Genomic DNA, 17,421 nt, shown 5'->3' with positions numbered 1-17,421 from the left:
TCGCGAACTCGAGAAAAATTTCACGCACCGTATCGAAAATCTCGTCCGATCGTAACGCACCCGCGCTCCTGGGCGCCGGTATCCCCCGAATCGCATGGCCGATTCTTCAAAGTCTTCGCGGAGGCCTCGGTGTATACTTTCCAGTGCCAGTTTTATCTGATTCGCGTACGAGCGAAGGCACGACGCTGCGGTAGGAATGCGAGAGAGTTCAGCGAGTTCCTACGGGCGAAGCGTCGGAGAGGAGAACAGGTTGGCGAATAAAGCAACGCGGCAGCTGTAAATCGCGCGTCGAAGCGCGAGATACGAGCTTGGCCCTGTCCCGCTCGACGTCCGGCCGGCCGCCATAGAGATCGATCTCGCGCTTCCTTATGGCCGTCATCGTCGTCCTTACGATCGGAATTATTGTCTCGATCCGCGCCGCGGATACGCCTGGAATTCCGCGAAACGATCCGCCCCGAGGGCCCGGCCTCTTTTGCTCGCGCGCCGATACCATTTTAAACATCTACCCGGCTATCGACCAACGCCTCCGAAAAGTAAATCGAGAGATCGCAATTCGCGCGAAACCGACGCGAGTCGAACACAGCCGGTACTCTGTTGGAGGAAATCATTCCGTCGAGAACGTGGATCGATGTACCGGTTAACAAACGAGGCAATAGAAATTCTTTTCGTACGACACGATAACGATAACCGACGCTTTTACTTGCCACGGTGTCCTCACCCAATGGGAAAGTATCGCGTCTCCAATGGCCGTTAGCGACGACACGCGTGGATTAAAACGCGATAAGAGGAATTATAATCGAGAGATCGGCTCGTTGGAGAGAACAACCGATGTTTCGAGAGGCAACGGTCGAGATTCAACGGTGAAGTCGAAACTCTCGAATCGGCGCGGCGCGTTCAGACGTTGTAGAATTTCTAACGCGTGCCGACCGCGGCGGAATTATAAACGAGAACCTACTCGACGGCTAATCGCGGTAAATGAATTAATACGGTAAGGACACGTTCGATTTCTTTTAGTTTTTTTGCGTTCGTCGCGAGCGGTGTTCAGCGAAACGGCGACTTTATACGCGTTACGTCAATGGCGATTGAATGAAATTCCTGGATAATTAGTTCACGATTATTGTCGCCCGACCAGGCCGCGTGTCCAACTTCGTTCGAGCGAGACTTTCCATTCGATCGCACGGGGAGACTGCGGGACATTTTTCAAGCGTTCCGCGAACACGGGTAATTTCGTCACCGCGCGTTCGAACGAGAGCTCGAGCGCGCGCGCGGATATCAACGAGGAGGAGGACAACGACGACAACGACGACGACGACGAGAGAGGGCTCGGCCCGAAGGGCGGAGTACGGAAAGAGACAAATTCGACGACAGAGGGGACACTCGAAGAAAGAGAGTAGGAGAGGTTATGTCGCGGCTAAATTTAGGCCCACGCGCGCATAAAACCACCTGTTGATGCTCGGGGAACTCGCGCGATCGCCGTTATCCTCGCGAGACGAAACGCGTGGACGATAATTAGCCTCGTCGCGAGAAGTGTATCTCCGATACGAGTAAACTCGAAAGTTACTCTTTCACAGGCGTGCCATTCCGATTAAACGTTAATCTGCTCCGGAGACGAATAGAAATTATTACAAAATGCTTCTTTTTCCACCGTAAAAGTGTGTTTTTGTTTCTGTACGCGTCACGATCTTTCGTCGAAAACGATGGAATTGTTCCTTTCGTTATAAACCGATGTTTCGCGTTCACGATCGAAAACGACCGAATCGTCGATTCGAGCACCTTTAGAGGTTCCCGATGAGACCTCGAGCGGCTCGAAATTGTCCTTCGAGGAAGCGGTGAGAGCACCGCGGTGGAAAGGACGATCGAAACGACCAGCCGACTTTCGAACAATGACAAATGGAATCGGAATAGGATGTTCTCGCTCCGAAATTTTGCACCATTGTTCCGAGGATGTTGCGTCCGTTAACGCGGCTGTGTCTCACCACGGGGTCTCTTTTTGCGGGGGTGAGGGTTCGACCGACGCCGAACAATGCCGTAGGAATAGTCGAGCCACTCGAGACGAACAATGCCGCGTCAGTGTTCGAGCGAAAAATGTCAAGGGTGGATCGAGGGTGGTCTTTCAGGGTTTCGGGACGGGTCGAGCGATCGAAACGGAGCGGCACATCGGCAGGCACCTGCCAAAAATCGAGAAGCTTGCCTTTACGCTCGGCTCGCTCCGAGAAATCTATGGGGTGCGTCGTGGTTGCTTTTATCGCGTATTGAGACGAAAGGTCACGCGACTGCTGGAAAATTTCAACGAGGTTCGTTCAGCGTCTCGTTTTTTTCCATCGATTTTCAATCGACCGTAAAAAGAAAGAAAAATGAAAGAAAAACAAAGTAATTTAATTTTCGCGTAGTAGAATTACTTTCGGTCGGAACCTTTACCGTTCGAGAGAAACTCGAGACCTAATTATTGAGAGAATTATAGCAAATAAGAATTATTTCGTTTCAAATACGGTGAATTTTCATTCGCTGGTTATTGAATCTTGTACTTCTGCCGTGCGAAACTGCCCGGGAATAATTTCTACGAAATTATTCTCTCTTCGAGAAATAGAAACACGTGGAATTGTTTCTTTCGTTTCGAGCGGACGAGTTGAACGCGCCGAGGATCGTTTCGAAGATCGAAAGTAATTTTTCAATTCGAACGAGTATATTTCGTTAAAGAATCGATCGATCATCGCAGAGGGAATACTCTCGACGCGGTATCCGTCGCTACCAGGTATTCTCGAACACATTGGAAAATCTCGTCTCGATGGATGTGGAAAGAGGTTTAACCAAGGTTCAACTAACGTTCCCTTTATTCCGGAACCAGGGACGTTTACATTTTTAAAAGAATCCCCGTTATTTTCATGTCGGCTTGGTATTTCGTTTCGACCTTTGGTTTCATAGATCTCGTACCGTTTCTTACCGGCGGTGATCGTCACCGAGCGTTCTTCTCGGCTCGACCGAAGGATTCTCTCGGCCTTGTTCGTCGAGGCGCGTTATCGCGGATTTATGGTAAAGGACTTCTAGCGCGGTTCGCGGAAAAAGCGAACGATCGACGGGATTCCTCTCGAAAAGCCCGTTTCCACGTAACGGCCGCGATCGACGGATTCTTCTCGGAAAACGGACACGTTGTATTTTCACACCAGCGCAAGCTGGTCGTTTACGTAACGCGATTCCACGATTCTCGCCGCGCTCGATTAGGTACGGTACGAGCGAGCGTTTTCACGCTGTACGCGCCAACGAACGCTGGAACCCGTTTTATCCTAAACGCGTGCGAAATATTCGAAACGATCGCGCCACTCGACGATCGAACATCTCGATCTCGATGCCGATCCAACCGCGATTGTCGTAGTTTTCGGGCAAACGAGAGAGTTTACACGAGAGAGGCGGAATGTACGTTTTTCGCTCGATATCGAACGTGCCTGAACGAGAAAAGAAATACACACCCTCCTACGTATTTGTTAATTTATTTATACCGTTCTGTGCGTATACACGTACGCGTAAATGTACGATACGCACGTATATACGATATATATATACGTGTAATAAATAACCAAGCGTAGAAATATATAAGTGTAGAAATTAACTAACGAGAAATACAATATCGTATCTCTTTCTAATCTCGAGACTCCAACGAGCTCGTTAGGCAGTTTCCTCGACAATCGTTCGTCTTCGTTTATAGATAGCCACAGTGGAACTGTGAGAAAACGTTGCGACGCGTTTGCATCGGAATACATTGAATTCGATGGACGATTCTCGAAATTCGTCTTGCAAAATTCAACCGATGAATCGAAACCTCTACGTTCGTGAAAAGCAGTCCGGTGTCGTTCGAATCGCGAACGCGTTCGACTCGCAACGGTATCTCGATTCGACGTTCCGCGTTGCAGGAGATTCGTCGAAAAACGTCGGTTCAACGCGGCGCGATATCCGATAAGATACCGTTTCCGGGATTCCCCCGGCGAACTCGAGCTCGAGCTCGAGCGCGAGCTGGAGGCTCGGCAGAGGTCGCGGTGTCGTCCTCGGTGCGAGGTTCGCGTAAACGTTCGTGGAACGTTTCTCGGTTGCGGTACGCCCACGCGCGTTCCACGTTGCTCGAAATTGGAGCGTTTCGCGAAAGCGATGGTAGCGGTTCGACGGGCCCGTAGCCGAGAGTCGGTGTCCCGAGTGTTCGCGGCGGACGCTCTCGTGGAACACATGTTTTTTCCGCGTCCAGATGCACCGTGCGCAACCCTCAGGTGTAGAGGACCGAGGGGGATCATGAGCCGTGCATCCACACTCTCGAGCGTTCCGCGTAGCGACAAAGGCCCCGAGTCGGTGGGGCCCCTCGGCCCTCCCCACCCGTCACCGTCCCTCGTGGCTCGGTGCGCGCGTAGAGGAAACGCAGCTACGGGCGCGCACGCGCGCAACCGTTGCACACCTAGCCGCTCTCTACCTGGCTAGAGGAGCAAAGTAGAGAAACCGAGCGATCCACGAAGAAGGACGAGAAGTTGGAGGAGGCGAAGCAAGGAGGAAGGCGAGAGAGCCCGCGGAGGCGAGCAAAGACGAGGTGGGGTAGGAGCGGGGTGGGGGGCCTCTAGGAGTTGTCTTCTGGTCGGTCTCTCGGTCGAGAGACAGAGAGAGGGGTGGCGAGAGAGGCGAGGAAGTCCGACGGCTCGCGAAGAAGAAGAAGAAGAAGGTGGAGAGGCACTCCGGTGGTGGCGACTCCGATGCCGACGGTGGTGGTGGCGGTACCCGAGTAGCGGCGGGCTGCGGTGGTGGTGGTAGAAGGTGGAAAGGGAGAGGCCCGAAGGCGCAGGAGAGGCGAGGAGAGACTCCTGCCCAGCGTGGACCTGTACGTCGTTGCATGGCCGACCTGGAGACTCGCTCTCCGCAAGGTGAGACGCGCGGACCGAAGAGGAGGCCTCGAAAGATCGGCAGGAATTCTCGCGAAAGCCGCCTCTTCCTTTCTCGCGCGGTTGTGCGTAAGTCGCGTCGCGCTCTTCCTCTCGGCGCGAGAGCGCGTTCTTCGTCGCGAGTGAACCGTGAAAACTGATCGTCGGTGTGTCCCGTTCGACGCGGCGACGTTTACGTTCGCGACGTAGCGACCCCGAGCAGGACACACCGTACACGCGGTACGGCCACGGCTGGACGAGTCGTCGTCGTCCTCGTCCTCGTCCTCGTCGTCGTCCTCGTCGCTGTCGTCGTCGTCGTCGTGGCCGTTGTCGTTTCGAGCGAAAGGGAACGATCCGGACACCGGGCGGTATTGTTGTCGGCGGAGAAACAGGTTGGCCGGAACGACGGCGATAAACTTTCGGATTTTACGGGTTCGGAAGGAACGAACCGTGGAATTCGTTTCACCGTTGGTGGACGGGGAACGCGAGACGAGCGAGAACGGGTTCGTGGAAGCGATGCCAGCCGTACGGAGAGTGCGACGTCGACGCGTTTGACGGTGATAACGGCGTGCGTGCGCGCGCGCGCGTGCGTCCGCGAGCGCGAGCGCGAGCGCGTGTGCACCTCTTATCGGGCCGCGTAAACTCGATCTCGCGCGGCACCGCGATCAGTCGATCTCATGGACGCGCCCGTCTGGAGACGTCTGCTGGCTTCTCTCGCGCGTGTCGAGCGTCTCGCGTGACTCCCCGTGCGCGTCGATCGTCGTGCGCGCGATCGACCAACGGATCTCCTCCCCGCCTCGATCGAGGGGGAAGAAAAAAAACAAATATTACCAACCGACCGACCGACCGACCGACCAACCGACCGACCGACCGAGAGGAACGAGAACAAGAACCGGAGGAAGAAGAACAAGAAAAGGAAGAGGAACGAGTTGCCTCGTTTACCCCCGACCACCCGGGAGGAGGGACCCACGTGCCACGCGCGGATTTTCACCGACGCGGTGAACCGGGTGTACGACGCGAGTCGCGAAAGTGCGACAACGAGTTGTCGAACGAATGCTTCGAACGTTCCGAGTGTGGTGCACGCGGCGACCGACGAAAACGCCGGGGACACGCTCGCTTGTTTTGAAAGTGAACGTTCCGTTTCCTTGAAGTTTCGTACGCGCAGCGTGTCGAATGCCTCGCCTTGGATATTTCGTCGGCCGAACGATCGCTGCTGAATCGGTGAGTGACTATTTCTACCCGCGAGATTTCTCGCCTTCGATCCACCTCCTCCTGGAAATTCGAACCGATCGGAACGATTCGGTGTCGATTCGTGTTCGCGTGGCGCGAGATCGAACGAGTCTCCCGCCCGGACGCGGTCCGTCGATCGGCTTTCGTTTCTTAACCGTTACGTGGAAACGTTTCCCAACGAGTCGGAGGGTTCCTCGTGCGCGCGAGATCCGCTCGGGCACCGCGCGAGTTTATCGACGTCTAGCTCGTTTCGGCCGGTAGCACCGCCGCGTTCGCAGCTCGCGGCACCGGCGAAAGTTTACGGAGAAACGAGCCGTCGAGAGACGGTCTCTCCCCGGTCCGGTAGATCGACACGCCTTAAACTTTTCTTGCGTACATTCTTCCTCCGTGCAACACGGACCGGGAGTATCCACGGGCCGAACGTCGTCGTATCGCCGCTCCGCTCCGAGTCGCGCCGCACCGCGGCAGCCACGCTCTTCCTTGCGCGCCTAACCGCCGAAACGCGAGTCGGCTCGGTCGCGCGCGTTTTGCGACAAAAAACTCCCGACATACCGAGCTCGCTTTTCGGTGAAAAGATTTATAAAGGGTAGAGAGAGCCGGTGTGCGCGCCCCGGTGCCGCGGCACCGTGTTTCTTCCTTCGAAATCGCGCGAGCTAGACTCTCGCGTACGCGCCGCGTACGGATCACGTTCGTCCCATAAATTCTGGCTCCGAAACGTAAACAGATCCGCGGAACCGTTTGTACCCTGTCGCGGATACGCCGCGCCGTTGACCAGATATATCGGTTTTTATACACGGGGCCCCGAACTCGAGCGATCGCTCTTGATCATTTTGACACCGTGCCGCGGAAAAAGCGAGTCCCTCGCCGATCGCCGTAGCGATACGAATTAGCGCTCGGGAGAGACCGACCTTACTCCGATTTCGCGTCGTGGTCGCCTTTGCAATCCGATCGCCTTGTCAGAGGTGTATCGCGCTTAGAGGGCTAACGGTGAACTCGATATAGCGCGTCGTTATAAACACGCGCGACCTTCGACGCGTCTACGCCTCGTATTAATTTTCATCTTCTTTTTCCACCGTTCGCTTCTTCCTACGTTTCACGCGTCGTGCTATTTCACCGCGTGGAGATTCCACGATTCGTTCGGTTCGTTAACCTAACGAGTCCTCGTGGTCGTTTCGTCTTCGTCGACGACGAAGACACCTTCTCCTCGTGTCCCCTCGTGTCCTCTCGCACCGAGGTTTTCGAATCCGCGCACGGTGGCCCGTCGAGAAAGAAACTCCGCGTCCGATATCCAGGCATTCGGACACACGCGAATTGCACAAGCCTGGAATTTCTTCTTCGCGGTCTCCCCGGGACCTGCGGCGCCTAATGTTTGCGGGATCGTTAGTAGCCGCCGGAGACTCGAACGCCGGGGTAAGAAGCCCGTCGGCTTGCGTTGGCGGCAAAACGACCGTTTGGAAAACATTCGGCCCCCGAGCATGTGACATCTGCCACCGCGCCGGACCATTAGGTGGCTTACCTTTTCAAACTTCGGTGCCCACGGGGAAAACGTAGAGCTGTCCACCTTTTTTCCCCTCCCTGCTCGTCCCCGCGCTGCAGAGGCTACCCTTTTGCTGGGTTCTCGCGCGCAAAAGACCGCGCTCACCAAACGAAACTTCTCGGTTCGTGTTGTTCGTTGCACTTCGGTATCGTCGACGCCGTGATTAGGTTCGTAAGTTTCGTTTGTTCGTGCGAACGAACCGTTGGTGCATATCGATTTATCGTCGAGTAGAAGACGATGCTAAAGAATAAGCGCGATTTTATAATCTATATATATAAAAGTCTAGTTTATAAATTCTATGTATAGATAATCTATGTATATAATTTATAAACGTATAATCTTATAAATAAAAGGTACAGTGCAGATGACATCGTAAGACGTTACAATCGACGAATAATATCTCCCAAACGTTGCGGGAAAACGGAGAAGGTTCGAAAAATCTCCGAGATTGTTCGCATCGATAAAGATTCGATCGAGGTAATTGAATCGGCCGCAAAGTCTTCTACGGCGTTCTTCGCGTAACGGAGTACGGTGCCTTGGAGCGGATCGAGAAGTATTCGGAACGAAACGAGATAAAATTACAGGAGGAGCGATAATGCCGTTTAAGATCTTGCGCGCGAACGATAAATCGTACGTGAGAAGGCGACGCTTTAAAGACGGAAGGTCGTGACGCGTTAGAACGCGGGAGTATTCGCGATCGAAAGTGGACACGGGACGATTGTAATTACGCTTTCGAGTTCGGAGCGGAGACGCAACGTAATATTATTATCGTATCGATGGTACAATTATTACGCGATACAAAATACGATAGGTGGGACAATGACGGCCGTGGAAGATTTCGCTCGAAGCTGACGCGCGAAAAAAATGTAAAGACGCGTCACAGTTATTTGTCGTTAATAAAGATACGGTTCGAGGAATCGAGACGGCCGTGAGGAGTTCCACGATCGATAAATAACGATGGAAAATACACGGTTCGAGATAGACGCGAGTTGTTTTCCTTTCATCGAATCTGTGGAAGATTTCTTTCGCGGTGAGACAATATTGTAACAATTGTAACAATAAGTTACTACAATAGACGCAGCTGGAGGTTCCTGTACCTTCTCGGTCCTTTCGCTGCGTTATACAGTTGAAAACACGGGTTCGAGACATTTCTCCTCTCGAAGCTTTAAGGTCGGAGCGATCTCGTGCTCCGAAAGGGTTACTCGATCCTTCGGCTCGACGAGTGGAACTTCCAACTGGCAACTGTTTCCGATAACATTCTAAAACTGCAATTCTCTCGATACAATGGACCGTGTAATTATTTTTAGTCTTCACGGAACCACGAACGCGTCGTGGTCCGATCGAGGAACCGAAAACGAGGCTCGACGGGGAGGAGTTCCCGCTAGACGTTTACAAATTTATTCCGTGGTAGAACAGAGTCGGAAACGTCGGCGCATAATTCGTTATAACGCGCATCGAACGAAGCCGATTAGGTCGCCGGTGCGCGAAGGTACGCGTCGCGGTAACGACGCGTTCGGCTCGTCCGCATCGACGTCGGAATACCGCGTTTGGGATGTCGTCTTATGGTTATGCGTACATATGGATGGCGTCCACTCGGTCGTGCACGACGTAGGATGCGTTCGGTGCGTCCCAGCGATGCACGTTGGAAAGAGGAAAAGAAAAAAATATATATTCTACCTCCTGTAAGGACGCGCCTACTCCGAAACGAAAGAAGGTCGATCGTGTCGCGGTTCCTGCGGGAGCGTCGTCAGTACGTTCCGAATGGAATTGAACTCGCCGCCGAGAACACTCCCGGCTTCTTCGAAAGAATTTCATCGAGTCGTGTAAAATATCGCGACACCCTGTAGCCGACGCGAAACCTCGGAATACCGATGACGCGCGTGTCACGCGCGGCCTACACGAAATTCTTCCGGTTTTTTTTCTCCTTTTTCTTTCCTCCGCAGCGTTTCCGTCGCGGCGACTCGCGAAGGAAAGCCCGACCGTTAACGCAATCGATGCAACGCTCATTGTGTTAGCGACGGTTTTGTCGGGCGAGCGCGCGCGCGTGCACCGTGGCCCATTATTTTCTACCGGAAAGACACGATCGGCGTCGCTGATAAATCGATCGCGCGACCGAGTACCCGTTGCCCATTGGCAACGTTGACTTCGATATCCTTCGGTATCGCGCAATTTGTCACATCGACCAGTTTCTGGCGAACGTGGCGCATAGGTGTCGCGCGGTAGTAGGTACCTATGCACGTAAGTGTCTCGTAGGTGCGGTAACGTCGAGACTTTCCCGTAAAATCTGGTTCGAAGGTTTCTACGCGAACGGCGCAACGAATTGATAAATCGTGCCAACGTTGGGCATCGTACTTGCGCGTAACCGATACGACGTTTCTGTGTCGGTGTTCGAAAACGCGAATTAATAATATCGCGAAAAACTCGACCCTTTCGCAAATATCTTTTACCGGATATCGCGCCCGTAAAAAATCGCATTCCGTGTTATTACGTTAATGTGTACGCGCACGTAGTATCGATCAATTTTTTCCCCGTTCGACTCCCACGCAACGCGAAAGAATGTGTCACCTGGTTGCCAGTGCAAGACCCCTCCCTTTGCCAACCGAAAGATAAATTTCCACCACGGAGAAGACTCGGAGCAAGTGGCCGAGGGTTTCCCGGATACAATGCTCGGAGAGTCGACGGACACCTTGACTTTTTGGGACGTCGACGGGACGCTCGAGACCCGTGCCCGGGCCCTCGAGGCAACCGTTTCGGTTCGAGGGTATTGACGCCGGATCCCTATGGGATACCTTTCTATGGGATACGCCCGGCGCGACCCGAACGAAAAGAATACGCGCGCCTCCGTTTTTGTAGAAACCTCTCGATGAAAGTCACCCGGCCCCCCCTGCCAGGAAAAATGTTAATTTCTTCGCGACTCGTCGACTTTCCTCTGTATTCGTCGTCCTCGCGACGCCACGTTCCGAGATGATCGTCCGTTCGTAACCTGTGGCTATTTTTTTACAGAATCCTCCCCATCGCGACCGAACGTTGCGAAAGATTTCTCGAAAATTTCTCGCGAGGTCTTTTCACCCGACGATCGAAGAATTTCGAAGCGTTCAACGCTCGAAAAAACGAACGAAAAATATCCCGGTCGAGTTGGAAAACCGCGAGAAAGTTTCACGAAGAGCCTCGTTCTCGAAAGTGTTTCTCGCGAGGACTTTTCACGAGACGACGCAACGACAGAGTCGAGGCACTCAGAAGCGCCGCAACGCTCGTTGATGCGAAACAAAAACTATCCAGTTATTACGAGTCGAATTGGATATATTTAACGCGTGTAATTTGCGCCGTTTTTACAGAGCCGAGAGAATCCTCGCAGCGCTTCGGTATTGTTCCTCGCGGTTGCAAAATTCTCGCGCTAACGACCACCATAATACGTTCCAAACGAGTGTCTGATAGCGCAATTATCGGTAATCGCGCGACGCCGAGGAAGAATTATCGTCGACGAATGAAGAAACAAAAAAAAAAAAGAGAAAAAGCGCGAGAAGAAAAGAACCATCGTAGAGACTTTTTATCGTGGGCGTAAGAGGAATCGTCGAACTCGGAATCTCCGATTGGTTGAAATCGCATCGATCCTCGTGTGTAAAAGATTCGCGACTGGTTCCGAATTGGACAAAGTTCGTTCGTTGATCCCGTACAACGAGAAACGGCGCACCGACGAGAGACAACGTTGAAAAGGATCTCGAAGAACTTCCAGACGCGAGATACGACCGTACGGAAAAGTACAAGTCGAAATATCACTGGTAAGAAAATCGTGAAGAATCGCGTGACTGGTCGAAATTTCGCGACTCACTTTCGTAAACTCGCGCGCCTCGAGTCGCGCCAGAACTGGCCAATGATCGTCGGTTGCGTTCGTTTTTCGTCATCTCTCGTTTCGCGTTCCAAAGAGGAGAAGAAAGCTCACCGTTAGAGGGAAAAGCAGCGTCGGTTAAACGAATCGTTAACCGAGACGAACGATCGTCCGCCTATAATAGTCGATAGACGGCCGGGTCGCGCATCTCGGGAGATGCTGGAAGGTCCAGAGTCGAGGGAAAGGCGAGAGTGACGTCACCGGCAGGAATGAGGTTAAACCGACGCTAAAGTCGCGCTCGAAACGACGCTATGGCGTTCGTGGTTGCGCAGGATGTACACGAGTCGCGCGATCCTGCGGGTACTCTACACGGTGTCCCGGGACACCGCGGTTGAGATTTCCCGCGAGTCGAGCCGAGTCTCGAGGATCGTAGATCCGCGATTGCATCACGAATATCTTCGATGCCGCGAACCACGCTCCGAACGGTCCACCGTCGAGATACCGATTATCGGCTCGACGATTTCTCGATGCTTCTTCCTCGATTTCGACCGGGATACTCGCGGAATGCGATTACGGATTCTTCGTAAACCGGAGAGACCGCGGACCTCTTCTCTGGATGAGCGTCTCGCGAGAGTTCAACGATTGGCAATACCGTTCGCCAGATCGAAAGGTCCTGAGATTCTCTTCTCGGTTGAACCACGCTGCGTTCTTTGGATATTTTTCGTGCCACCGTGTACCTGCGGTGTAATCGGAATAATTGTAGCAGTTCGTTTGTCGTTGCGAAATCTCTTCGGTACGCAAATGTACAATTTCGATCGAACGGAGAGAATTAACGTATCGAAGATCTATATTTCTTATTTCGTTTGCTATCTCCGTCGAGTAGACACGAGTGTGCAAATTTTGAGGTGAATCTTTTCAAAGATAAATACACGAACGAGAAATAACAATATGTCAGCACGGTAATCTTGTCCGGCTTCTGTTTGAGATTAAATTGATCACGTTCCGAGAGAAAATACGAACGATCGAACTTATCGGTTCTTTGGTATTCTTGCGTTAACAAAGATCGGTCAAAGATCAACCGTGTCGTCGAGGATAATTTATGCGCGCAACTCGGTTCGTGGCGCCGATGATAATTCATATACGTCGATATTTTTTTACAATTGTCGATATTCCTCGTATTCGAATATCGTAACTCCGGCTAATTTGAATTCGATATCGAATTTACGTACGAGGAGATCTCGTACGTCTCTGAGACGAGAAATACTGGATTGCTTCAGGGTTGAACGCGATTCGAGCGATCGATAAAGAACGTTGCTTCGAGAGCACAAGATGGTTACACTGTACCTTCACCGATGCGTAATTTCATCTCGGTCGAAAGTCGACGATTTCCGTTCGAAAATTTAAAGTTTCTCGCGAGTCGAGGATTTCGCGAGCCGAGACATCTTGGTTAACGTTCGATACGAGCGTTCGAACATCGGCGCGAGATAAGCACGGTTTTATTAGTTGCTACTTACACCTGGCAGAGCTCGCGAACCACCGTTGGACAACGTTCTTATCTCTTATCACGGGACGATGCTCGTAACGTTTCCTCGTACACGAAGCTGTATTCCTACTGTCAGCATCTAAATGTTAATCTGCGGCGTATGCCTAGAACAAACACGCGACTGCCGGGGGAACTGACTCAAATTCAAAGTATTTGAGAACGCAGCCACTTGAAGGATTTAAAAAAGGGGGGCACCGAAAGTGGAACACTTGTTCGGTGCATTTAATAGAATGGATACCTCGAACACGATCGACTGCACTCCGTACTCGATATTTCCAGCGTCGTTTACCAAGTTTCTTATTATTATTCTCGCTCGATGTTTAATTCTCGATGCGCGATCGTATCGTCGATAAATATTCTCTTCAGAAGCTTCTTGAATTTTTAATTTTTACTTACACATCGGAAGCAACAATAATCGAGACATCGGTCGTTTCGATTTTTCGCACGTCGTTGAACCTCTACTTCGTCGTTCCCTTCACCTTTTTTCCAGCCCTTTCCAAGATCGATATCTCGCGTTGCTAGCTCTCAAAGTTTCAAAGTTTCTATCCCCCTCCCCATCGACAAAGTTTCTTAACGCGAAGTAAAGAAGGGGGGGGGGGGGCGAGGAAAAATTCAGTAATTCCACGATGCGGCGTCCGAAACCTGGAACCTTTGAACCCGGGTGCTCTCACTACCGCTATCTCGGTGCAGCATCCGTGGAACCCTTTGTCTTAGCCGGAGCACGACTTCGAGCGCATAATATGCGGCCAGCCTCCGGTGAGGGCCCGGGTCCGTCGAGTATCTATCTACCAATACAGAGGTGCACGGTCGTGTACCGAGTACATACCGACACGAGTTTCTCAGCCGGGCTTCTCTCTATCTACGGAGGATCTCCAGTCGTACGGACGAGCTCGTGCTGACCTCGGGGGCTAAAGATTACGAGGGCTCGCCACGACTAGAATTCAACCTCCGACGAGATGTATAGACGCGTGCAACGTATCCCACCGCGGCGGTATATTCCAGTCTTACGAGTATACCGTAGTTAAGCGCCCAAGTCCGGTTGCAGAAGAATCTTACGAGCGCGTATTTTTCCAACGATGCGGCTCCATTAGAGCGGGAAACCGAGGGAAAGGAGTTATTACACGTCGATCCCGTGCTTTACATTTTTATTCACCTTGGTTCGCGTTCCCTTAGCCCCACCGACAGGGATATTCGTGCACGATTTCACGTGTTCCGGGGGACCTCGATTATTCTTTTATCCGAGATAATTGCAACACGAAGGAGCGAACTTTCCGACCGAGGACTTCGTGCACGATTTTAAAGAGTTCTGGGACGACGATTGTTTCTTTTTTTTTCTTTTCGTCGAAGAAAATAACACACGCACGGAGAAGCAAGGTTTTCGACGAGGGGACTCGCGAGTGGATACTTTCTTCGATCGCGATTCGTCACGGTGGCGAATCGGGACTGGGAAAGCGTAGTTCGATCGATTTTACGGACGAGACTAACGACGCGATGGACGAGCACAAGATCGAGAGAAACGTTGGAAAAGTCGACGATCGAAATCCAAAATTGCGAGAGATTACGAATATCACGCGGTAGCGACTCGCGTGATGTTCGAAAATCGAGATCGACGATTATCGATATGCGAGCCACGGGTGGTGAATCTTTTTGTCGGGACTGGTCGAACTCGATCGGTGACTGGCGAAAGAGACCGACGAATGGCGCTTGAAACCGTGTTCCTTTCGAAACGATTTTCACCGCGAACAACAACAACAACGGTACAAATCGAGAGAAATAATACGACTAACCGAGACACCCCGTACACTCTAAGAAACGGTGGCTCGTGTCGAACGAACGTACCTTGGTGGGGGATGACTCGATCGCGAATTCGAGCGATAAAATATCCGAGACGTTACCGTATTCGCAGCCACGCGCGAGTTTCGACCAATTGCGAAAGAAAGCGAGCAACCTAGAATTCGGACCAGATTTCGTTCTCCGCTCGCGCGAGAATCCACGTTCCTCGTTCGAGCGCGAGCTCTCGGTTCGCGGAATATCGTCGAGCTCGTGGAACCTCGAGCTCGTTTTTCTTATCGATACACCGCACGCGATTTCGCGTACGATCGTTTCGTGCCCGCTGGTACTCGTACTCGTATTCTCAGCCACCGTTTCACCCTCCACCGTTGAGAAAATTGTTCCTCGGGGTTTTGTTTTTCGCGCGGCGCGCTGTTGCGTACGCGTTTCACGTGGGTCGGTCGAAACGAAAGGCGAACCGACGCACAACGGCCCCGATGGGTAGGTCGAGATACCTACCGTATCCACCTAGGAGTACGAACCGCTCATTGGCTCCGCAATTACACCGATTATACCGAGTTTTTACGATCGCGGCGCGAGCCCACGGGGCCTACGTGCGGTTCAGGCTCGCTTACGCAAATGAGCGGCCGCGCACGAAAGGAAAGCGATACGAGGCGGTGTGCTCGATCATCCGATAATTGATCCTGCGTGTCGCGGCTATGTGCACGCGCGCACGCGTGCTAGTCATCGGCGAAGCTTTTATTAGACGTTACGTCGGTTACACCGGGGTCGTTGGATCTAGAATCGTTGCGATACTTCTCGTTCCTACTCCGAGACGATCGACTCGCTCCACTGCGAAGACAGCTTCGACTCGTCTCGAATTCCAAACGAATCTAAAGACTACCGGCCTACAACTCCCAGCGTCTGTCCAATCTGGAACTCTAAATAGATATAAACATCCCCAATTTGGTCCAAATTCTAAGAAAAATTCTTCTTCGAAGACACTATACAAAAGTCCACCGATTTTGAACAAACCGGTTCAGTTTTCGCCGATCCTAAACCTGTGCTACGAGTAGCGTTGAAATAGTCACCCGTATCACTTCGACTCGTGTCATTATCAGGGATAAAATTGGGTCGTTCGGAAAGTCATTTCGTTTTTTTTTAGTGAAAACGAAACACGATTTTTCTAGAGTGTCTAAACATTTTATTAAATTATACATTCTCCATTTTGGAGAACGGAATTACTTTCCATGTAACTTAATACTTCTCGTTGTTTCCTTACGGAAGACAGTCTGATAAAGTTCGATAAATTTCGAGTGAAGCCAAGGCTCGTAAAATTTTTGTTCGAGCGACGCGCGTCGCGACGGCGATTCCCCTCTAGAAGCACGAACGTCGGATACTTGCCGCGCTAAACACACGGGATACACTTTCAGGCTGGTGTTTCGTAACAGCAATTTGCGCCGCGTCTCGTTCCTTGCCGCTGTATCGCGGACGCTTTCTCTCGTCGGCGTTTTGCCTTCGGTTATTCGTCCGTGTACTTTGTATCGTCAGGTGTAGCGGAACGAAGCCGATGTAAATTAAGGAAAATGCGTTCCACCTATGCGAGCGTTGCATCAACGCGTAGATCTTCGAACTCGTACAGTTCTCGCGTTACCGACGCGCTTACGAACGAATACCACGTGTACACGATTTGAATTTTCGAAAAATTATATTCGAATTGTACCCTGATTCTTCACCCGAGTCGACGTGCACAGAGTTCGATGCGTAATCTCTTTAGAAGTCGTCGATCGAAGAATCGTTCGTACTCCAAACCGTGGTATCTATGGTAGACTAAACAGTTTGGAACCGTTGCTGATCGTCGGTGACGGACCTAAGATCGAGAAGGTTAACTAACTCGATACCGTGCGCGCAGTTAATGCGCATTATGGTCGGTGGGTTCGGTATTCCGATAGAAAACGGTAAGATTTATTTCCTTTTCCGCGGTTCAAGTTCTCAGAGATTCAAGTTCTTGCGAACGTTGGAGGTTTTCGGGGCGCGAGTCGTTTTCATCGAGAAGAGAGCTCCAAACGGACGACGAGCTGGTATCGATACGAGCCTCGTGGTTATCATCTGTTTAAGGTACCCGTGCTCGCGTCACGGATCGTTGGTTACCAACCACAGATTTCTAATTGGACAGCTGATCGATTCAGCCTCTAGCGTTATCGATTCTGGCGTTCGTTGCACCAAATGGACTCGAAGCGTTCGTTAGAATCGGGATACCCAATACGCTCCGAGCGTTAAGTACATCCGATACACGGAACGTATGGTACGGGACTGGCTCGTTCAATACGCTCGGTGCACTTCCAACGATTACGATTCCCTCGAGGGGTTCGATGTACTCGATCGTACGCGATACAATCTCGAGTATTAAATGCCAAGGCTACTAATTGCCGGTAACGTAACAATCGCGGATTAGGAAATAAACTCGTCGCTACCATTTCGACGTACTCGATCCGCTGTGGGCACTGTCGTCGAGAATTATCCTCCAAATGGGCTACGAACTTACCGAAGATTTCGATCGGAGCGTACCTTAGAAATTTTAATCGTTCGCTTAATGGTAACACTATCAGAATGGTATCTGTTCATA

The 17,421-nt window shown here is 51.7% G+C and overlaps 1 protein-coding gene across 2 annotated transcripts in view; it reads left to right on the top strand.

The window, feature by feature from the left end:
• Egfr (epidermal growth factor receptor) overlaps positions 1 to 17,421 on the top strand; it is a 209,480-nt gene that overhangs the window by 111,160 nt on the left and 80,899 nt on the right. Inside the window, exon 1 of one of the 2 annotated variants that reach the window (XM_076325981.1) lies at positions 4,883 to 6,110. The exons of the other annotated variant lie outside the window; for it this stretch is intronic. The gene's annotated coding sequence lies outside the window, so the exon portion shown is untranslated. Of the gene's footprint in view, positions 1 to 4,882; positions 6,111 to 17,421 lie in introns of those variants that run through there. 2 annotated transcript variants of the gene reach the window in all.

This window comes from Ptiloglossa arizonensis, chromosome 13 (genome assembly GCF_051014685.1).
Source record: "Ptiloglossa arizonensis isolate GNS036 chromosome 13, iyPtiAriz1_principal, whole genome shotgun sequence".
NCBI lineage: Eukaryota > Metazoa > Arthropoda > Insecta > Hymenoptera > Colletidae > Ptiloglossa > Ptiloglossa arizonensis.
Note: the sequence above shows the minus strand (reverse complement) of the source record. Positions and strands in the feature narration are given on the sequence as shown.